The sequence below is a fragment of the Alosa alosa genome, chromosome 10, assembly GCF_017589495.1.
Source record: "Alosa alosa isolate M-15738 ecotype Scorff River chromosome 10, AALO_Geno_1.1, whole genome shotgun sequence".
In the NCBI taxonomy this organism is placed as follows: Eukaryota; Metazoa; Chordata; class Actinopteri; order Clupeiformes; family Clupeidae; genus Alosa; species Alosa alosa.
In genome coordinates this window covers 1,335,746-1,360,207 of record NC_063198.1, presented here as the reverse complement: position 1 = coordinate 1,360,207, position 24,462 = coordinate 1,335,746, and the positions used below count along the sequence as shown (strand labels likewise).

General features: G+C 39.2%; 1 protein-coding gene across 4 annotated transcripts in view; it reads left to right on the top strand.

Moving 5' to 3' along the window:
* The first annotated feature begins 390 nt into the window (after positions 1-390).
* pcbp4 (poly(rC) binding protein 4) overlaps positions 391-24,462 on the top strand; it is a 130,256-nt gene continuing 106,184 nt past the window's right edge. For 3 of the 4 annotated variants that reach the window (XM_048254537.1, XM_048254535.1, XM_048254538.1), the window contains exon 1: positions 391-835. The gene's annotated coding sequence lies outside the window, so the exon portion shown is untranslated. The remainder of the gene's footprint in view (positions 836-24,462) is intronic. The other variant, XM_048254536.1, reaches the window with a different exon arrangement.

Here is a 24,462-nt window from a genome sequence, read left to right as displayed (position 1 = left end):
TCTGTATTTAAATGCACCCGCTCAGTCTGCATGTTGCATTTTCATTGTCCTGTAAATATCGATAGGCTAACCTTTTTCAACCAGCAAACTTACCAATGTGGCATATTGATATATCTAACTGCATATGACTTGTTACCATAGTTATGCACAATCAGTGTGCCTATTTTTTATTTCAGTTCTCTCTCTTTTCTGTAGGATGTTGGATATACTGCAAAACATTAATATATCACAATGCAATTTGTCACAATGTAGCCTATGACCACGCAGGCTTACTAGTGGGTGGTGTTAGGTTGACTATCCAAAATCTACTTTTAGTGAGCCATAGGCTAATTTTAGAAAATGACTTGTCAAGATTGGCTAGGCAACAGGAACACATAGCGGTGACGACATTTGCAATAGGCTAACCATACAAACCAAACTGGTTTGATGTGCATGTAGTTGAGGTGGTGAGACTAAAGCGCTAAAAGACGCGCAACCTTGGCAATATCAGGATACATTTGACCACATCTGCTAACCATGGCCAGGTCGCAGTGAGCTGTCAAAATGCCCTTACCCACAGTGCATTGTTTTTCCTTAGCCTCTTGCAATCGGATGGAGCTCATAGACAGTGAAAAGAGGTAGTCCTACGTCTGCATCCCTTTCTACCTCCTCTGCCTCCCTCCCCCTCCTCGCTCAGGCGCTGCCTTATCCACTCGGCTTGTTATTACACTGAAATCGTTTTTTTTTTTGCTACAGTACAAGGTTTGCATGGACAATGATGCAATCAGCTGAGGATATGTTATTATAATACGGACGTGTATGTTAAGAGTGTGCCATTCAAGACAGCGATAATAAGGTAGGCCTAAGAGTTTATTATTAATCCATAATTCAATGACTTATTTCTCCTCTCTTTAATCTTAGGCTATAGCCGTCTCGAGAGTGGCGAGTGATGTAGTCATAGGCTTCAATGCCTGTCATGCTACTGATCATCTGGGTTTACAGAGAGGCTATAGGCAATGTCCAGTGAAATAGGCTAATGACATGGAGGATGCTCAGCAAAGCCACACAAGCCAGAACTTAATTACCATGATTCAAATAATCGTAGCCTACAGAAACGGAACAAGCACGAATAAGTAATAGGCTATTCTCATAATATTTTAAACACCCAGTATCCATTTATGGGTAACGAATGAAAACGCCTATACGGCTGTGAAGGACCACGGGTAGGGTTAAACAAGTCCTAGGAAATCCGTGTCAATTAGCCTAAGCAAATTTCTTCACAAATTCGGTAAACTGCTATAAAGACCGCGACAGTGTCCATATCAATTGCCGTAAAGAGATAGAATTTCAGTCACAGGACATTTTTCAACAGTCAATTTGTCGATTCCTTATGTAGTATATAGGCCTAATCGTGCTTATGTGCGCCCCTTTACCCGTGATTTTGAACAAATGTGCATGAATAAGACTCATTGGTAAAGGCATGTTTGTTGTTATCATAATAAAGCTGATAGCCTACAGGAAAGTTAGTAGGCCTAACAGTTAGGCTACGTCCCATTGTAATTTGAAGATGTCTGGAGATGCCACTATCAGCAAAAGACTCAATGTGTTCTGTCTCTATCACAGAAATCCTATCTTTAATAGCCATTTGACCTAGGCTTTGTTAGCTCTTATGTATTGATTACACATCTTTAGAATCTTGTGGCACTTTACCTGGGTTTTCTCCTTGATTGGCTGTGACATGATCAACATCTGATGTGCATTTTTTTAGTTCATTGCATAGTTCTCTCCAGTGTGGAGTGTGATCCAATATTTTAAGTGTGGAGTGTGAGGCCATATTAAAAGTCATGCCATACACTTCTCAGTTATTTTAATTAATGAGTTAATGAGTTAATTGTCTTGTTGATTCAGAAAAACAGAAAAATCAGAAAAAGACAGATAATTAACCCGTTAGGTCAGAAAACAGAGGGCATGTTTTTTTCTGAATTAATTACTTAATTGTAATTACTAATTGTAAGCATCAATGTTGTGCTTTGCCTGATGGCTATTGCTCATGAACATAATGCAGGCTATGGCTATATCTGCTTTTACATTTTATTTGAGAAGGGCCCGACTGCAGAACCATAGACCATAAGGCAACCGATCTACCACCACTGATCTATGGAGTGAGGATTGTCTCAAAATGATTTAACCCTTAGAACCCTAAGCTGTTTTAAGGGCATTTTCACTACCTTTATTCATAAGGATTTATTCTGGTCATTGTAAGTGCCACACACACATATTATATATTGTTTTGTTTTTTTTCAGCAGAGTCTAGGCTATCCAGATCTGCCATCATTCCATGCATTAGTACTAACATTGATTTTATTTAGATTTTTAAAGAATTAAAATATAAAAAGCGTATTATAAAAAATCTTATATTTCGACATGTATCTCACCACAGCAAGCTTCATAGCTCTACATGCATTTCATGTGTGTGTAGGGCAGACTGTCCTGAATCTGGCAATTTAATTGCCATGTTGGAGGGATACTCTGGGGCTGAGCAATGTACAGAAATATGTGGTGTGTGATTTACGGAAATAAATGCCATTTTTTATTTAATGATGAAAAATTACCTTTCTGCACTCCATATCTGTGACTCGAACTGATCTGACCTGACTTAACCCGAGGTTGCATGTTAGCCTGCGTGACTATGCACTCATAATGATTCTCAACTTTTTACTGGATTGCCATGAACAAAGTAAAGGCAAAAAAGGTGTTTCTTTGTTGAACAAATTGGGATGCAATGTGAGCCTTGAATTGGATGCCATGCAGGAATTTACTAGGATCTCAAAACCGGATTATGAACATGCTTTGTTATAGAGAAACACACAATAGCGTTGGATTATAAACATGCTTTGCCACAAGAACAGACAAAAACGTGGGGTAAGTCCAGCTATATGAAGTTTTTATTTTGCTGTCACTTCGTCTGTTTTATAACCCAGAATGATGTACTTGGTATCAAATGATAGCTCTGTGTCTCCTCTTTCGCGAGTAATTCAAACGAGAGTAATGGGTGCGCAGGTGAACACGGAGAAGCATAGACTGTAAATATGATGCAATTTGATTTAATTTCATGATTTTTTTTTTTATTTTCATACTTGATCGTACAGACAAGTGTGTAGTCTCTTTGGAAAGCCCCACTTCTGCTCTGTCATGCAATAAAGGTTTCATCTCGCTGCAATGAACAGTTCCGGAGCAATGTAACAGAGAAGAAAGGGTGTGTTTTTTGACGCACTTTGCGTCAATCGGGGTCAAAAGGGTTAAATATATATAAAAGGATATATATACATACATTTATAAATATCCAAATACAAAATACAAATATAAAATGTGACATACAAATAAACAAATTTATATAAATAAACGTGTCTTTGTAAATATATTTTCGAGATTTGAAAATAAATATGCTTGACTTTATGCTTGACATTGCACAGTGCCTGCTTCAAAGGCTAGTTCCCACCTAGTTTGCCTATAATCAAATGATTGACCTCTTTGGAAAGCTAAGACACTGTTTATTGGGAAACAATCAGAATAACTGTTATGTACTGACATCGAGTTTCTGCTGGATTACAAGCATCTCTGAACTGACATAATTAAAACACACAAATAGCCTAACATAAAAGAAAACACCCCTCAAAGGTAAAGAAGTTGGTTACATACAAGTGCATGTGTGGGTGCACAATGTCCTTTAGTATGTATGTCAGTGGAAGTCTGAAGAGTTCTATGGTTCACCTTTTTTCACAAGTTCTTCTGTGTTAAATTCTCTAACATTTTATCGTATTTATTCACAGCGCACCTTAGTAGAAAACCTTTGCATACAACTGAACAGTATGCATTTCTTTGCATTTTCCCTCTGTCTTTTATTACATAGAATGAACATTAATAGTAGTCCCACTAAGTAGATTTCATCTGGCATTTTGGGGCAAAGCACAGTTTGGCTTCTGGGACAACAAAATAAAAGGCCATAGTTGTACATACAAAGAATGTTAGGCAGACAGGATTAGGGGTTTGCGTGGGGGCATACACATTCATCCATGCATTTGGATTCATGTGTTGACAGAGCTGCTACTGTGCAAAGTCCTCTGCTCTCATTCTCACTCCTCACAAGGGCTAGCTTTGTATCACCAGCACTGCATCCTTGGCATAAAGATCAGCAAAAGCTGAAGCCAACACGGCATGCTGGGAAATGGACAGAGAGAAACGTATCCTCTGTTTTCACGCCACCTATCAGCAAAACAGCACATGGAAAACTGAGCGAAGAGAGAGCAAGTGAAAGAATCAGGAGAGAATTCAATATCTTGATATGACCCCACAGATATAACAAGAAAGTGAGGGAGTTGCTTTTCAGGAACGAGAATCAGCCAGCAAGAAAAAAACTGGGAAGGGCCTTGAAGATGCCTATAACACGGCATCGTACTTGAAAAATATGCCAGGGTGGCCCAGTAGTCCTTTAGTAGGAAAATAAGCTCTATCCTGATGTAAAATCAATATTGTTTATTTTCTCTTACTTCCCCTCACAATACCCTCTTTTTGGCTTACTGACTGATAATGGTGTCGCTTCTCTTGCAAGACCACCTCTTGCCCATTCCCCATCTCAGTTTGTGTCACTTGTCCTCTTTATCTCTTTATGCATGTGAGTGAGTGACACCTTTTCTCAAAGCTCATGTCAAGATGCATTAATGATGCAGTAATTATTTACTGGTATTTGTTCACAAATATGGTAAAGAATTAGTGGGAACTTCACCTGTATTCTGTCCAGGACACCACTATGGTGATTATCCCTGAAATCGGCAAGCCAGTTTCATGCTCCCTCAAAACTGGTGACATCAGTGGCATTGTGTTTTGTGATAAATCTGCACATTTTAGATGCTTTTTAATCAGCATCTTTTGATATGTCACACGTGTCAGGTGAACGGATTATCTTGGTGAAGGCAATGCTCACAGATTTGGTGCGAAAAAAACTTTGTTTAGTATACTTCACAACTAAGGGGCCATGCACACGACGCCGGTTTTTGTGAAACCGGTGAGGTTTTGTTAACGGTTACGCCTTGCATGTACACGACGCCGGCAGTTTAGGAGACTGAAACCGATAGCTTTTGAAACCGCCGGCTAACTTTCGCCGTGTAGACGCCTGTAGGTGCGAAGCCGGCAACTTTATGACGACATCATAGCCCCACCTCTCAACTCAGCCACGGCACTCGACCTGACATGTTGCTTGTCAAAACAAAGGAAACCATTTATTTATCATATTAAAATGTTTTTCTTTCCCCTGTCATGATTTATGTCCACAATGTAGCCTATCAGCCTTTAGTGGCTAAGTTAGAAGCACACGTTAGCTTAACTTAGTTAAACATTAGCTTACTGCATGTTAGTGTTTTCTCCAGTGGTGCTCAGACCTAATGCAATGCGTAGGCTAAGTATTATAGTAGTATATAAATTTCACATAGCAGTCACATACCTTGAAAATGAACTTTATTAGTTTAACAGTTGAATTGAAAACCGAATTGTCTGTAGTCTCCTTATTTCATGCGACGGCTTAACCAGAGCACTTATTAGACATTCTCTGGCTTAACAAACTGTTTCAACAATGTTTTCTTCTACGCGATTCACACGAAATTGTCGTGAAGCTTCTGCACAGCGGCGCCATCGACTAGTCTGGCATATGTACTACAGCACATTTAGCCGGTTACACCTCTGTGTGTACACGCAAGGTTTTTTCTTGCCGGAGTCGTTAAAGGTGTGAAAGCGGTAAGAGAAAATCCACCCGGCGGTGTCGTGTAAACGGCCTCTAAGTTCTCTGTATGCCACACCAGACTATTCTTTACTCTTGGGGATTCAGCTGTACTGTTACAGCTCCTGCTACTCTTTCAGACATAGACATCCCCTATACATCAAGACAGGGGGATTTTGTCAGTGTTGATAGTATCTTTGCAGCTTGCAATGCACCTAAGCCGCATCACTCTCTCCTCTCCAAGATGATTTTGCTGTGCCGTCTTAATTCTAATCTGCAAGAAGAACCCGTTCTCTGCTGGTACGCAGGACATGGGCAAAGCACAGGTAATTTTAGCCAATGTAGGGTACAAATTTGACAAATTCATAAATGAGCATTATATCTGCCTCCACATCAGAGGTTTTCCAAAAATGTAATGAACATTTTAAGAGAGGCTAGGCCTACATTTGCAATATTGACTTTTTAAACCATGCCAAACATAGCAAGGTATGCCAACCAAACTAAAATTATGATATATGATATATCCTAAATTAATGTTTTGAGAGGCTACATTGCAACACCGCCCACAGTATAGCCTACCCATAACCCTGCCAGTTAAAGCAAATCATTAATAACTATCTATATTTGAGTCACTAATAAAACAATTAAGGGCACTCTTTATTTCAATGTCTGATCCACTGTATACTGTTGGTGATCCCCTGCTACTGCTAATAAAGCGGTCTGAACATAATTTGATACCAAAGGTGTGAGTTCATGTTGCTTTGAATACAAGCATCTGATAAAGCCTATACTCACATACACAACACTGTCAAATGTATTTTTCACAAAGGGGTCAAATTCTGCTGAATTCCACATATAACTATGATTTTGGTTTAAATTAGTGAACTCTATGTTTTCATCTATGAGACCCACAATACATATAATATAATATTTGTGTGTGTGTGTATATTTGGTACTTTGGTAAATTTGAAGACTGTATATTTATGATGCTAATTCAGGTTGTGCCTGATGGTTTGCTGTCGGCATCTTCTTTTTGTTTGTGGCATTAGAGTTTTTTCCCTTCTGCTGCTTGCTGAGTGCCTGAAATATTTAACAAGGCTTTTGCTATTTTTGGAATGAAGTGCTCTCTCCCTGTCTCTCTCTTTCCCTCCCCTCTTTATTTTTCTTGCTCTCTCTCCCTTCCGTTTTTATCTCACAATGGCTGCGTCTTACATATTGTCTAAGAAATGTATGTTTTTGTTTGCACAAAGGAGCAGGCCATTTCTGTCTGTCATATTGACTCCAACCAGGGTAAGCTGAGGCTCTCATGAACATTTGTCTGATTTGTGGTTGAGGAGCCTACTTCTTTAGTGGCACCAACATGGTGCTATCATTCAGTCCAAAAAACATAATTTTCAAATCATCTTAGATCTTAGAAGCCTGAAGTGTTATTTATCAGTTGTTAACAATGATCTAACAATATTGTCATGAAGTTGGCTGAAAACTATAGTCTTTCAGGGGAAGATGTACGTATATTAGAAAGGGCAGCCCTAGAAACCGTTTTTGAATTTGAAATTAAATTATTTTGATGTATTTCAATAATATTAAATATGATGATTCAATTGATTAAATCAGATAGATGAATGCATACTTATTATAATACTAATTCTTGAATTTCCCCTGGGGATCAATAAAGTATCTATCTATCTATCTATAATATAACAAGTAAGCAAGTCAAGCTAAGTCAAGTCATTTTATTTATATAGCACAATTTAAAACAACAGCAGTTGACTCAAAGTGCTTTACAATTGAGGCAGTTAGGAGTTGACAATATAAAAAATGGTCCAGGTAGGGACAAAGTAGACTCGGTAAACCCAGCCCGATCTGCCAGCGATTTGATTTCGCCCTGCAGCTCAGGCTGGTAACCTGTACATCTTTCTCTCCTGCTTCCGTTAATTCCGTTCCATTCCGTTAATTTTGCGGGGACCAATCACAAACTGGCTTATCCACCTGGCATGCTATTGGCGGGTTTAACACAATGACGATAGAGAAGCGACGGCAAAGTCTCTCTCACGACTGTTCTTTAGGTTAGCAAACAAATCGATCGAGGGGGTGTAAATACCACTCACTTTCATGTTTTTTTTTTTGCACAACCTGCAAAAATCGCTCGATGCCATTGCTGCTTCTGTAGACTGCTGGTCAATGCAACAAACCACCAACATGTTTGTTGACATGTTTCCTGACAGGAGTTTTTGCGCTACTCTGCAAACGTACGTCACCCGGATCGATGGTCTGATTGTTGAATGTCTAACCAATTGCGTACATCATTTGAACTATGCTGGTTGACCATGCTTGTTGTGCAGTAGAAAATACATAGCAGACTCCCCAGACCTATGTTCAATCTGAAAAGACTGAGCTTGGTCTGGTGATAGCCAGACTAAGGACAAAGATCAAAAGAGATTAAAAAAAAAACATATAATTCATAAAATATTAGATAAAAGAAAAGTTAAATAGGAATTAAAATAGTAAATAAAAAGAATACTACATACTAAAACATGAAGTAAAGATGGAATAAAAAAATTTAGCTGCAAGCAGCAATTAGGGGGCCAAGCAGATAGGCCGGAGTAACCATGGCAACGAAATGCTGTTAGCTCAATGCTGCAATCAGACGAATGGCCATAAGCTGTCAAAGCAAGTTTCACGTCTAGCACATCAAAAGTTATAGGCAAAATGCATTTTTGCTAATTGCAGTGACCCTAGAGGTCAAAGGTCTAGGTTAATTTTACTATGGTTCTGAGTTGATAAAAAAATAACAACAGAACTAGAAGAGGGGCGGGGTCTTAAGATTGTCTTGGTATTGTATAGGTCTAATTGAGTGCCTGTCACTTTAAGACGTTTGTGAGGGTAACACCGTTAAAAGGCTGCTGATGTGTTGCAATTGTGATGCAATTCATAACGTTTTCTATGTAGTTATTTAAAATAAAGGTTGGTACTTCTCCTTGGGACTTTTGAGTCTTGGAAAACACTTTTCCATTTACATCGGGATTTTGCAAATATTCAGTGTCAGAGTCAATAAAATGAGCCCTGCATGAGTAACGAAATTGACAAGCAGTTGTAAGTAAGCATGCTAAACTTGCATCCAAACAGTATTCTAACGTTAGCTTTGAGATACTGCTTGATTGCATAACTTAACTTAGTACATTGAGGAGACTAAACTATGTTGTGATAAGACTTAGCAGTTAACTTTAATGCAGCAGTTTTGAACAAATTTGCGCTGCATTGTCACGATGCTAAGCGGATTTAGTAACAATTTAGCCCGTCATCTTCTATGCAAAGCTCATGGCAACAACAATTGTTCAACAATCATTACTGTTTTGTTAGATAGATAGATAGATAGATAGATAGATAGATACTTTATTGATCCCCAGGGGAAATTCAAGGTCTCAGCAGCATACAGACAACACAAACACATTCTTTAACAGCAGAAAGAGTAATTAAAGTATATAATATAAAAACACAACTAAGCAATAAGGACAGTAGAAGATAAAGAATATGCTAAATATACTAAAATACAAATTATACTAACACTTAATCTAAATCAATTCTAAAAACAGTATCCACATAGTGGTGATTAATCAATCAGAGGCGCTTGCAATGACTGAGGCAGGGACTGAGCCTGTGATTCTCTGTGCATAGTAAGGTAAGGTAAGGTGCTCTGTGTGAATGAGTGTCATGGTGATAGTGCAATGGTGATAGTGGTCATGGTGATAGTGCAAATGAGTAAGTCCAACAGTGCAACAATGCAGAAATAAAGTAAAGTAAAGTCTATATATCTATATATTTAACTATTTTAAGAAAGTGTGGCCACAGTTCGGCTGTGGCATGGAGGGAGGGGTTATGCTTATGTGCTAATGTCCTAATATAGCACGCAAACAGTGAGGCAGAAAGACAGTGGTAAAAGTGGCTAGTGGACAGACAGTATCCAAACATGGAGAGGGTGAAGAGGCAGACAGACAATGCAGAAAAGTCTATCTCTTCCCTTAAATGCACATGCAGAGTAGGGGCAGCGGGCTCGTTACGAGAGAGGGCGGGGCGGGGCAAGGAAAGGCTGTGTGCGTAAAAAGCACAGCTCAATGAAAGTATTTTATCTTATCTTTAATTTAAATAGTAGCCTACAACATAGAAGATTAATGTGTGGCGGCCGGTTTTGATTTCATGGCGCCCCGCCACAGATTAGTCAACTTATGGGAAACACTGGGTTTGTAAGTGAGCAGGTATTATCTGACGTAGCTGGTAGGTATAACTGTGCATCATCCGCATAGCAATGATTTTGAATGTGATATTTTTCAAGGATTGAATCAAGGGGTAGCATGTATAGAGAGAATAAAAGATCAAACCATGTGAAACGCCACATTTGATGCAGTTCCCTAATTCAACAGAGAAAGTTTGGTCTTTAAGATAGGAGGTAAACAATTTTATAATTGCGCCCTGTAGGCCAACTCTGTTCTCCAGGCGTTTTAAAAGGAGGCGGTCAATTGTATCAAAGGAAGCACTAAGATCAAGTAAGACTAAAATGGCACACGAACCAGAGTCAGTGCACAGCAAAATGTTGTTATGTACTTTTAGCAAGGAAGATTCAGTGCTGTACTAAGATCTAAAACCAGACTGAAATGTGTCAAAAATATTAAAATTGTTCAGGTATGATGAGAGCTGTGAGAAAACAACTTTTTCCAGGATCTTAGACATGAATGGTAACTTGGAGATATGTCTGTAATTCTTATGGTCACTGGATCATGGATGGTAGCACGTCTAAAACTGGGAGGGACAACGCCATTTGCTAAAGAGCTATTTAGAATGGCTAAGATAAGGGGACAGATTACAGACAAAAGGCGTGATGGAACAGCATTTGAGGGGCAATAGGTGGGATATATGTATATATAATATGTGAGATGACCTCAGACAGCTGGGAGGATGTCACTTTTTTGACACCTCTTTGACACATCATTGTTTATTACTTTTGCAAAGTAATCTGCCCTAGCCACCTTTACAGAAAATTGGTAGATCTTTGACAGATGACAATACTAGATCCAGTGTGTGACCCTTCTGATGTATTGAGCCTGATACTGATTGGGATAAGTAAAAAAAAGTCTATAAAGCTTAAAACGTTGTTGACCATGGTCAGTTGTCCAGTTGACGAGTAGTTATAATGTCATTTGAAATGAAGCTCTTATTAGCTAGGGATCTAGCATTTATTAGAGCAGCTTTGAAGGGTGATGGTTGTGCCATGGCATCGTCAGTGTGTTCCCACAGGGAGACATGGGATGGAGGTTCGCCGCATTTACTCTGCCACCAGAGTGTGTAGGGTGGAAACGAGGAGTCCAGTGCACCAGGATATGGTCCGAGCGTATTTGCAGCAGAGAGTTTGGAGCCAGGAGTTGCTAATTGCGAGAATCAATGCCCCCATCTCTGTATTTCCTAGCCATATACATGGCATTCTAGACTAAATAACCTTATTTCCTGAGGGTTTTCTGAAAAAATACTAAAAATTGTCAACATCTACCAAAATGTAATATCTAAGCCTCTGTAGCACCTAGAAACATGAAATAAAAAGCATTCTGCGCTACACAGCAACCAGTGGGAGATTCAATGTTGCGCTATGCAGCAACCAGTGGGAGATAGAATGTTGCGTCGTGCAGCATCCAGCGTGAATGGGTTAAACAGTGCCAAAGGGCTAATATTTGCAGGTCAGGCAAATATAGGGTATGATTTTAGGATAATTGGTTTCTTTTAGTGCTGAATTATGAAATTATTTCATAGGTATGTTTCCTTTCAGTATTTTGTTTTACTTTTTGCCTCAGATAGGACAGTGAAGAGTGATGGGAAGTGAGTGGGGGAGATGGGCTAGGAACGGGAATTGACTGGGGGTCTGCGTGGGCACTTGGACCCAAATGTAGTATGGACGCTGCAGCCGCTTGCACCATAGCTCCCCCAGTATGGATACAAATATCAGACAAATATACAGGTCACATTATACGTGATTACAGAAGAATTGTATGAATAGCACAATAGTCTGAATAGCTGAGATTCTCAAATATTTACTTTTCAAAACAGAACATGTGTTAAATAGGTGGTATACCTTTTTGCTGTTCAGGACTGACAAAGATTTCCTGGAAGATGCAACTGCAACCAGTAACCATAACCCTCCTGATTGTTAAAAGCTATTGATCCCTGCCCCTCCTCTGCTCAGGCTGTCTGCTCCAGCTGCCTCTCTACACCATCTGTCCCTTCTCTATTACAATTCTCACATTCTCCACCCAATCGTTTAGAAAGAGGAGATGAAGGAGTGGAGTGAGTTGAGACAATATAAAGATTCACACAACCTATATCCAGACAGGGAGGTCACCAAATGGGGTAAAGGGAAAGGTTAACTGATCAACCTTACAGATGGGACTCTTACTCTGCAACCACACCCAGTCAACAAGGATCTGTGTTTTAACAACACAGAAATCTACAATCAGGTTTCTCTCCCCCTCCTCAGAGGCACAAACAGAACAGGCTCCATAATAGCACATCAGGCCATTGTGAGAATATACACCTTTTAACTCATTGAATGCCAAGCTGTTTTCGGAAGCTTTGTCCTAGAGTGCCAGCAATCTAGACCATTGTTGATGATTTTTGTACAGCCACAGCATATTCTGTGTTATAGCTATGAACACATACAATGGCTCATTTAAAAGGTGAGACTTTAAGCTCTCAATGGGTGCAAACCGTGTATTTCTACACGCCTCTGTTCCTGAGAAATCCCAAGCCAAACAGTGGCTAGTTTTCATCAAAATCGCTGTTTTTTTCTAGAAATGGAGATATAACGTCTTTCATGAAATATGAAGTGTTGCCTGTAAACTTTCCGAAAGTGATCAGCTTAGACCTGGCGAGACTGCCACCTAGTGATAGACCCACGAAAATGGCCTGGTTTTGAGCTGACGTGCATGAGTCACTGATTCGACCCAAAGCGGCAACCGAGTTAGGATAAAATGTCCAGATTGTGCGTTTTCGATCGTCATATATTTCATTTCCATTCATCACAGAGTTCCCAAAATCACATATAAGGTGTGTTGCAGTGTCTAGTTTCGTAATTTAAAAAAAAGCTAAAAACGTAATATTATGTTTTTGGCACTCAACGCATGGGAAGGAAAAACGTAATATTACATTTTTGGCACTCAATGAGTTAAGTAATCACCAATACAACATCAAGTACTTTTCACAGTCATACGATTACTAATAGTCATACTTTTCATAGCCTGTCAGGAACTGTGGTAAACCCCATCAACTTACAGCTCTGGAAAAAAAATTGAGAGACCACTGCACATTTTGTCATCCTATGGTTGCTGAGTGTCATTTGAATGAGTTGACGGTCATATTCAAATTTGCAGTGGTCTCTTATTGGATGAATATGACCTGTATTTGAATTATATAAAATATGAACTTAAATTAATGCTATTTTAAGAAGATAATATGCCTAATTTTTGTGAACATTCTGTCATACAATATTCAGAACATCAGACCCTCTCTCACACAATGTGCTACACAACTTCTTGTACAGGCCACAAGGTTCTTTTGAAACTGGACTATGGCAATGAAATATTCCTTCAAATGTAGTAAAACTATTACAGATGATTCCAAAAGCAGTAGTATTTAGTACTCCTCTATTACGTTCCCTACTTTGTCTTCGCATAGCAACTTGAATTAAATCCTTCAATCAGGCCTACAGGACACTTAATGGATCTGCTCTTTCTATCATTCAGTGATAATCACTGTGCAAATCATATAGTTCTATGATTCAGTTTATTCCCCTTTTCACCACTGCAGTCCTCTGATAAGTGTTTGCTGTGTTGGCTTTCCATCCAAACTACTACCAACTATCCAAACTAAGTTGTTTGTGGTTCCTTGCTGGTGGAATGATTTACCTAGTGTTCTCCATTCTAGCGATTGTTGTGGGATTTTCAGGAGGCCATGAATCCAGTCATTGTTTGTAAATGTTCATGATTATTGTTGTTATGAAGACTTGGTATTATGTATTATTGTTTTTAGTATTAGAATTAGTCTATTGATTTTAAATGTGTTTGACTTAAACTGTTCATTTGAATGCTAATGTAATGTTTATTGTTAAAATATAAAATAAATATAGTATATAACATCAATGTTGCTATTGCACACACAGAAACACTCTCAAATACACAGCGCAGACTAGACAGTCACATGTTCTTTGTGAAGCCAGGGCACATCATGTGGTCGCTGTGCTGGTGACACAACTCATCTCTTTGTCATGCAAGAGGACGGAGAGGTATTTTTACTCACAAGGCTATGCCTGCTTCATAGGGGAATGTTATCTGGCCTGAGTAGACCTATTCATCTACAACCAGGGCATGAACCTCAGGCTGAATCACAGCCCAACAGTCTTTGGCACATAACAGAATATTACAGATGCATTCTATCAGGGTACCCAGACTTACTTAAGTGTTAGATAGTTTTAATGTTTGAATATATACAGTATAATGTACAGTTGCAATCTAAACATCAAAGTCATTCTAGAGTGGCAAGTACAATTTATTATGTCAACTAGTGTAGTAAATTGTATAGTAAACACTGTAATGAATTTCAGAATATAAATAAGATTATACAAAAAGTTAATACATCCAACATCCACGTGCAACAAGTATTCAATCCCTTAAAGTCAGTAAGAATCTACTTTCTTTTGACAGCATTTCATTTTAATCTTGACTCTGATCTCTTGTGCAAAGACTTCCGGTTCAGTAATGTCCTGCACTGTGCATACCATCAGGCTACTCAGCTACAAGTAGAGAGAGAATTTCCCCTGTGGATATTCACTCCAAGTTGGCCTACCATAACTTGTCAACTCTTCACTGCTGTAGACCATTAACTGCATTTATCTTCCTGTAAAAACAAATTAAGTTCAACTTTATGCAGCAGAATTACTCACTACTTGAAAGCACACATTTTGTTCACGCAGGATGCATGCAGTAATTACAGAATTTGTACTTGTTGCTGGTTACTAGCAAACAATGATTAGCTAATTTACCAACTGAAGACTTCAAGCCCATCATGGATATAAAACGTTTTGTTTTTTTGTAAACAAGAAAAACAAAGAATGGAGGCAGCAAAGCTAGAGGAGTTATTTCAGATGGGCAAGAACAAGGTTAATTGTTAATAAGGTTAATAAACACATTATTTGGGTGCACCCGATTTTTTTGAGATGTTTACATTAAGTATGCTATACGCATCCAAAACGACTGCTGTTCGGGGTGTGCATCTGCAATATGTTGGGTAGCCTACTCTTGCTGCTCTTTCCTCTCTCCTTTTTTAGATATCCCGGGGGAGAAACCCTCGATTAATAGACCTATGACTTGACACTTCTGGCCTAAAAAAAATGGATTGAAATGCGGATTGAAATGCGTGTCTCTCACGCATTGGGCGCCCTGTTTATGCCTATCGATATCTTCATATAGCCAATCTATACAAAATATCAGAAAATGGTTTTGCATTAGGCTTATAGCCTAGCTGATAATAAGACTACCAAATTAATTAAACAAGAAAACTGCATGTGTCTTTCCTTCCTCCAATTGGAATTAATGAAATTACTGCGCAAAGTGGAAAGGGAAAAAAGTGTGAGATTTCGTCAAATTTGGTTTTACAAATTTTGAGTGGGCCTAAACTGTTCGCCAGAGGCCATCATCTCTGGCCCCAGCTTGATAAAAAAAAGTAGGTTCTGATTTAGCCTAGTCTACTGTTTAGGCTAAATCTTCAACGAGGTGATCTTTAGTATCTGTGGGGTTCCCAACCTTTTTCATTACCAGAACCGGTCATATTTTAAACCGAGTATTTTGTGAGAGGTGGTGCTGATCATATTACCAGGGGTTCAGGGGTGTCTCCCCTGGGAAAATTTTGAAATTCTGGCTGGTAAATACACCATTTTAACGCAGTTTGGAAGGGGCAGAAATACTTTAACAGAGCAAGCAGGGTCCGTCTTCTGTCTGACTCAGGTGACGTAAGGTTATCACACGTCATGTCATCGCCATAGGCTATTTGCTACGATGTAAGCTACTGTTAGGCCTACAACAAGTCACGATTTATAGGCTATCCAATCACTATGCTGTTTTCATGATTCAACATTACAGGAATCCACTTCATTCATTGTTTTAAATATCGTTGCTTACAGTAGTTCCTACGAATTTGTCAGTTTCACTTGCGCAGACGGCCTACACATTGAATGAGCACTCACAGCCTACCACTACCACCTAATGTTATGCCTATATTTTATGTATTAAGAAGTATGTATTGATCAGGGAAACATTTAGTTTCTTTTTCTTTTGGTCCGGGGTTCCATAACACCATTCAGTTGTGCCGCAAATTAAAGGGACACCAGGCAAGTCTGATGCTTTTTCTCTACAAAACTCCCCCTTCGCTTGGTCTGAAGCTCTTTTCCTTTTCTTTGCATCTTCCGTCAAGGGTTTTCGCTGCTTTTTCGCCGGCTCTGCCATTATACACACGTTTGCAACAATCGCTAGTGTTTAGTAGCCTGCCTCTGAGAATGTAATTGATCCTGCTTCGGTCGGCAGGTAGGATACACTGAACTTGCAAGCGGGATATTCTTCCTACAGGCAGTAGGGGCGGGCGAGAGAGTCTTCAGTCGCCCTGTAATGAGTCATTTAACCATATACCGATTTACAAAGATGAGTAATTAACACGAAAACTTTGCCTGGTGTCCCTTTAACAGACAGAAGCACTGGGCATAATCTAGCCTAAATTCGTGGCTCAGTGGACCAGCAATCTACTCGTCGAGGAGGCTCGTAGTTTGAAGATCATAAACCATAGATCATAGACAGAGAAAGCCTATGCAGTTGCTTCGTATAGCACATGTTTTTTTTGGGTTTTCTTTCGTGGACCGGCTAGGTCCAGCCAAGGGGGGAGGCGAATTCCCGGAAGTTGAATGGAGCTGTGGTTATCAACTCTCTTAGCCTGGGTGCCATTCCGGGTGCCATGTTTGAAATAAAAACGCGGTGGCTAGAAGGATACCTGGCTTTTAAGACCCCATATGGAAAATGCATATTATTTAATAAGATTTTATCACTGAAAATTATTATTTCTGAAAACTTTGGCCAAAGTTGAGATGTGGGAAAACTCGTGGTTTCACTTTCATCAAGGAAAAACAGCACTGTTGCATTGCGACATGTTCCCTCGTTCGTTTGAAATCTCTGATTGACCACCTGTACGAGGGATTTGCGACAGCCTTTCCCAGCTGTTTATGTTTGTAGCATATCAGTGTTCAACAGAATTATTTTTAAAAATGGAGGGGATATAGGTGATCAGTTTTTTTCTAATAGCCTACCCTACTACGTATCTCTTAGATTTCGCTAATGAGTGTTGTAGGCTAGGAATTATTGACGGCGCTAACTTTTACAAAAGACCAGAAAACAATGTTAAGGCATTTGTGGAGAAGAAGGATGGTTCGTGTGTTTTCTTCCTACACCTCACGGTAAGCTATTTCGTTGCTTTGATTGGTTAGGTCTATCCAATTGAGTGCAGAGGCATCCCCCCCCTGTATCGGTTGAAACACGCCCCATAATTATGTCCCAATGGAGCAGTATCATAGCCTATAAATCTAGGCGCGCCTCTAGCGGCTAGGGCTAGTCTAGCAACTCTCCGTTGGCTTGTGAGCTCCAGAAATCGAAACTTAATCAGGCCAATGAAATCGTGTATAGAGTCGTTAGGTGGGCTTAACATAATGATTGATGGCAGAGTTGCAACGGTTTGGCTCGAATTCCCTGCTACTTGAAAACAAATAAGATGGATGTTGCTGCTGGCGAACAGTGTGACACAAGTTAAGCTTTTATTAAGTTGGCAAACGTTTGAACTAGCCAACTAGCTCCGCTGGTTGGAAACGCATGGGACTCATAGCGCTGCCGCTGTCCTATTGCGTGCATTTGCAAATATTGCGGGAATTTGAAAGACAACTGATTATCCCGCCCCTCGGACTGAGCACTGCGAACGGTGAGTGCCCAGACCCTACATTTTATTGTGGGTCTGGCTCGTCAGGCTAGCAGTATCAGACTCATATTCTGATTAGAATTGAGTATGACTACGTCAGGCTACAACTCTCTGCTAACCCCATAGAACACCCATTCATTTAGAATTTTTTTCAAATCCTATAACTTCATATAACATATATCCTGTGCCGACATTGTAGCTTCTGTATTATCTACATTAACAATAGAAGGCAAAACAGGCTCAACTACCTCGTTCATAACGTTGGGTTCCCGTAAGAAGTATAGTTAGCATGTCCGGTTGTAGGGAAGCTAACTTTTGACGTAATTTGATGCAATTATGCCTGCGTCTTTCTGTCGCACAGTAGGGAAATAACCGTATTGTTTGGATAAGAAGCTAAGTCCAGCCAGCACGGAAACTCATGAACAAAGCTATGTAGCCTACAATATATGGTAAAGCATTACATAGAGGCAAGTAAACCTAATAAAAAAAACGGCATTAACGTTAATCATTTCAGAGGTTTTCGATGGATTGACAGTAGGTCGCAAAAAATTGGAAAGAAGATTAGGCTATAACTTCTTTGTTTTGTTTTACCATGACTGTGTTTGAAGATGATCATGTCTGGTAGTTTCAACATTAACACGACTTGATATCACTTGTGAGGATGGTATTAATAATAATACACAAGCAAATGTTTAACTTTGATGACTTTGAAGGTGAAAGAAATGTGAGAAGAATTTCTGTGTGAACCATCTGTAATAGAGTGTCCCAGTGACTTCCGTTTCTCTTCCGCTACAAGGGACCTATCTTTCAAAAAAATATGAACGGGAGTTAATGGAGAGATAGCAATTATTTTTTGGTCCAGTTTGAATTGTGCCACAAATTTCACATATGATGTGTGTGAATTTAAAAGATTATTTTTCACGTCAAGAAAGTACTGTTGTTCGATAGACTTCAAAAGTTATGTTGGTTTTGTGCGAATCCGCTCAGTGGACTACATCTCTCGTCTCGAACGATGTAGGCTACGTCACCAACGTAATGAAACGATAAGATTAGCTGTTATGCTAGTTAACAGTTGCATCTTGCTGCCTGCTATGTCACTTAACAGTATCTAATATACAGTCTATGGACGAATACAACTTACCTGATGTTTTTAATCCTCTGACTCATGGTATTTTCAAGGAAAGCCCAATTAAGACCTGTTGTTGGTATGCTTGTACAATCTAGTGTGGCTGTGAATGAGCTAACGTCACTAGCGCGACTGATGGGTTTGTGTAGTCATTGGAATTACGATCTTTCACAATGTTGTAATTCCATAGTTACGAAACAAACTGCAAATGTCTTTACATGAAAAATTGTCTTTAAAATTGACAAACCTCAGATGGGTAATTCAAGGCACAAGCCAACCGGGACCAGAAAATTATTTCTTTTTCGCCATAGACTGGCGTTCAAATTTTTTTTAAAGATAGGTCCCATGGAGGCAAATGGAAGTGGCGTCACTGGGACACTCTATACGAATTACAAGATTCAGTTCGATGGGTAATGTCATGGAGTTAAGTGTGAGTCTGCGCAGTACGATGGGAAGCCAACTGAAAAAACTTTCAATTTGCGTCAGTGCCCTCCCATTGAAAACAACGGAGTCTGTTCGTCCATTTCTTTTACTGACTATGGGTCCAGCTCATGACCCGGCACCGGTCCGCGGATTGCCAATTACACTGCCGTTACAACGCCTCTGAATGCAGTCTGCTGCCCTGTTTACCGGCAATGCTAAGCTACCACCTCGTGGCGAAAAGCAGCTGCGTAAATCACAGGAAGGACGAATGAAGTGGCCACTTCTAAATGGGACCCACTGTAGGTCCTGCATATGGAATCCAAATGTATGTGCTTTATATTTGTTCTGTTATTTCTATTATTTGTTCTATTATTTCTATATTTAAGCAGGCTAATAACAACAACAGCACCTCCCCTCCCCCCCAAAAAATAGCACCTACATTTCAGCGACCCGTGACATTCTGTAATGTCTCATAAAAAGAATAATGCCCCCGATAGTTGATTAACTGCTCTTGAGTTCCCACGTTTGTTTCCTTTCAACAAAATCAACGTGTATGTTGTCTCCATGTAGACTTTATATCCGCTATATCTCCAAAATATGACTGTTGCTACCAGCGTAAAACATTAAAACTACAAACTGTCTCTCGCGCTCTCTCCTAAATGTGTCACAAGGTGAGCAGGAGCTTACCATAGTTAGCTTTACCAAGCAAGGATAACAAGTTTTCTCACAACAATCACGCAGTTAAATAAAGTTAACTGTCGATTCCAGAAGAGTTTGGCAGCCACAATCAGTTGGATAGTATAAATCAGATGTTTTAGGCACTATAGCTGTAATGTAAGGTTACATGAGAAGTCAAGGGAAGTGAGCAAAGAGTTATCTGTAATCATCAATACCTCTCAACCACCCTGCTTGCTGTACCAGGCAAGTGACTCACTATATAGTCCACTTCATTTTTGTATCTTCATTTTGGTATCTTCATTTTTACCAGACAACAGTTTGTGACAGAATAGTAAATATCTTTTAACTCACCAAACTGAACGCCTAGGTTTTCAACGACCGTTGTTTCGCTCAGACTGAGCCGTATATGCAAAGGTCCATTCATTTTCCCATACAGATTTTCTCTTATAAACCATGAAGCATTAAAATGCTAATGCTAAAAACAACAAGCTTCCAGGTGGCTACCACTCTAAAAAAAGTTAAAGTTAGGCCTACAGATTAACATGCCTATGCAAGTTTGTTAAAGTTACCAGCCATGCTAAAAAAATTGCTAAAGCTGGTTTCCTATTAAATTAGACTGAAATAGCTACAGAAATGTCCTCATTCAGCTGTTCATTTATTTATTGGGTACAAGGCAACATGGTCTTGTCATGGTATTTTATTACTCTCTCCTTTGTTTTTCATTAGACAATGATGCACTTACCCTACATTATCACTGGGGGTTGTTCTCCTGATTTTCTTACCTTGTTTGTTAGTCCACAGAGTGACACAAAGTTGGATCCTTAGTATATGAAGCTATTCGTCAATGTTTACAAAATTCTAGAAGTGATGAATTCATGCAATGATTAGTAAGTTGCTGGAGTCATGTTTGAGGTGAAAAGGGAAGGACCAAGTCTGTTTTCCCCTGACTCATTATTGAGTTGTTGCATGTACACTCCATAACAGCTGAAGAGCTTCTCAGAGATCAGAGAGACATACTGTGCCAGTGTTGCTTATGCAGCTGACACCTTCCTATCCACAGTCTTCATCACTTGTCTTTCTTTCTTTCCTCTCCTGTTCTCCCACCTATCTAACATTTTCCTGGATGGTTGCAGCTCTGACACAGGGAATGGGTGCTATGATATGTTGTAGTACTATTCTTGGGCAGACCAAGATTAATTAAAGCAATGAATTTGGGCCTACATTATATCTGTCAGTGAGTCATTTTTGTACTTCTCTGTGGGCACTAGTTTAAATCTGCAGTGCACACTCCATGCTGTGGAAGCCACATAATGAGAACAGGTGATGATACCAATATTTGCTCATTTATTGACACATCGCAGGTTGAAGTGTTTGTTAACATCAAGGGAAACATGATGGAGGTTAAAGGGATTTTCCAAGGGATATTAGGTAATATTTTACCAAGTTTAGAGTACAATGCATTTAGTTACAATGCATTTTAACCCGAAATTAAGTGGTGTTTTGTTTTTATACAAAGACAACAACACCGCGAAAGCAGCAGAGGAGAAAAAATCTGCGCAAATAGTAGAACCATGACTGTGTCTGCAGCAAACTCGAAGTCGGACTCTACATTTGCGAGATGGACATAGGCCTGCGCTCATTATTTTCAGTTTATCAGAGGCAAGGATATGGAGAACATAAGTTAAGTGCACTTTGTGTGCGAAACTGAAAGATCTCTCCACCTCACAAAGTAATTTAGATAGATAGATAGATAGATACTTTACTGATCCCCAAGGGGAAATTCAAAAATGTTATGAAGATTTAACGAAACATCTAGAGCAGTGCCACGGCAATCTTTTTGATTCTTCATGAAGCATAAAGCATCCTCTTCTGATGCATGCCATCTTTGCGCTGTGAACTTAAAATAAAGAGAATAAGGGGATAGAAATCCAAAAACAAGATTGTGTAGCTTATCTTGCCATGTCTTTAGGCTTTGGGTTGCAATATAGTGGACTCTATTGCTTTTAATGTGTAGGCCAAAATTTACAGTATTTCTATCACAATTTACCAGACTTTGACTTTTTGTCTATTTTTAATACAATTCTGGCTATGATTGTTGACTTGTATTGAGTCATGAGCCATCACTGCACCTATTACATTTCACTCTTGTTAGCCTTAAGCCTAGTTCAGTCATTCATTATGCTATACCACATCGCCCTCCACTGGGTGTGTAATGGGCTGCATTGAACGTAACAAACCACATTTAGAATGCATTTATGGCAGACGTTTTTGTTCAAAGCGACATACAAATAAAAACATACAATAGTTAAATTTAACAGTGAACAATTTAAAATGTTGGTAAGACTACATTAAGGAGAATAGCAATAATAAACAATAATGTGAATTTAATCAATAGCCTAATAAAAATAAACAATGAAAATGAAAGAGAATAGCAATAATAAACAATAATGTAAATTCAATCAATAGCATAATGACAAAACAAATACTATAATATACAAACCATAACTCATAAGAGACTCAAAACTATCACAGGAACGGAGAGCACTGGGCAAGATAAATGTAACGAAATATTAGGAGAACACCTAGGTTTGAAAATAGATAAAATTTTCAGTTGGAGAAAATAACGCTACCACAGATCAAACTCCTGAATAATCATAATTTCTAACATTTCTAACAATAACTATCCTAATTTCTAAAATAAATAAAATCCACTATAACCTGCTCATGTTGGTGAACTACAGCTGAGCAAAGGTCACATGAGGTCATATCTCAGCAACACTTGACAATGCACACAAAATGTAGTGCCCTTCGACCCTCTAGGGGACACTGCAACTATCAAAAATGGGTTTTGCCGTTTCAGACGTGCGTTAATGCACGTAACTTACCCGTAAGCCCGATGTTGAAAAATGAGTACTGTTAGAAGCAAACCAAGTTCAACCAGCCTATTCCACTACCTGCTCCCATAGGTGAACCACACCTGAGTAAGCACACTTTGCAGTTTCTCGAAATGAATTCTAGTTATTGTTATTATTATTCCCGTCAGTCCATTTTGTTGGCCAGCGCCTGCTCCTAGACCTTTTGAGATATTGCCACCAGTCCATCTGTGGAACGTCCGGCCAAAACCGGTGTAAGTTGCTTAAGAAGAAGGCATGACTGACCCTTGTCGTTCTTCCGCTATATTGGATTTTATCGAAAGCGAAACTAACCTGAGCAAGCACACTTTGCAGTTCATCAGAAATGAATTCTAGTTGAAATTGTAAGCAATGACAAAACAGTCTTACACATAGTTATTTACTTTCACAATACTGACTGACAAGGGGTTACAATCAAAAACATAGCCTCAAAAACACTTACCCAAATAACATTTGATTGACTGGTTAAAAATCCTAAGGACATTCATCCAAGTACATCAACAATTGTGTTGCCAGGGACTTGTTGCTTAAGTTTCGCGACTAGGCAGATCAGAAACTAGACTTCTTAGCTTTGGCTGATGCTTTTATCCAAAGCAAATTACATGCATCAAATATTACAATGGCTAGTCTCCCTGGAGCAACTCAGGGTAATTCAATTAAATGTGCCTTGCTCAAGGGCACAATGGTGGCAGCCAGGAGTCGAGTCCACAACTTTTTCTAACTGCTGCATTCCCAGCTCTGTATCCACTTTGCTACCACTGCACATTTCACTTTAGACCAGTTTTCTTGGTCATTAGTGTTCTAATTTTCAGTGGTGTCAAAATAGCAATGTGTGATCAATGAACCACCATTTGATCGAGATTTGACTCTTTTTGGATAATTTTACATGTTTTTCTACAGTGACAGTGGACTTTTGAATGGGAACTGTCAGATACTCAGAAGGTCATTTTTTCAAATTCCTCTTCTTGAAGTTTGGTGGTGATGGGCAACATTCACAATGCAATCCTGGAAATTGGGAAGCTTGAATCAAATTACTACGTTTTCAGTTTTGGATTCTGTGTTTCCATTCCAAATAGTAGTCAAAATAGTTCAGTGCTATTGAATTATATTTTTCATCATGTTTACATAATAGCAGAAACACTGGAGTTACATTGTCTGTTATAGGTGGAGTTGTCTTTACACATTGTACCATGATTGTCAGGGCATGTGGATAAACAGGTACATAAACAATGGGAGCAAACTGACCGACAGAACAAGGAATGTAACCGCATATTAATTCTGCCATTATGTCTGGTGTAATTACAGCAAACGAAAGTATCACAAAATGAAAGGTAAAGGGAATGATCGACAGAAAAGAGGGGGGAGAGAAGAGAATTAAGTACTGCTCACTGGCGCCATCCTGCCTTTCAAATGACCAGCTAGATCAATAGATCTGTGTATGTGTGTGTGTGTGTGGGGGGGCAACCTGTTCTCTACTGCAGAAGCAAGAATTACTCCAAATGATGCATGTTACATTTAGTCTGCATCATTTG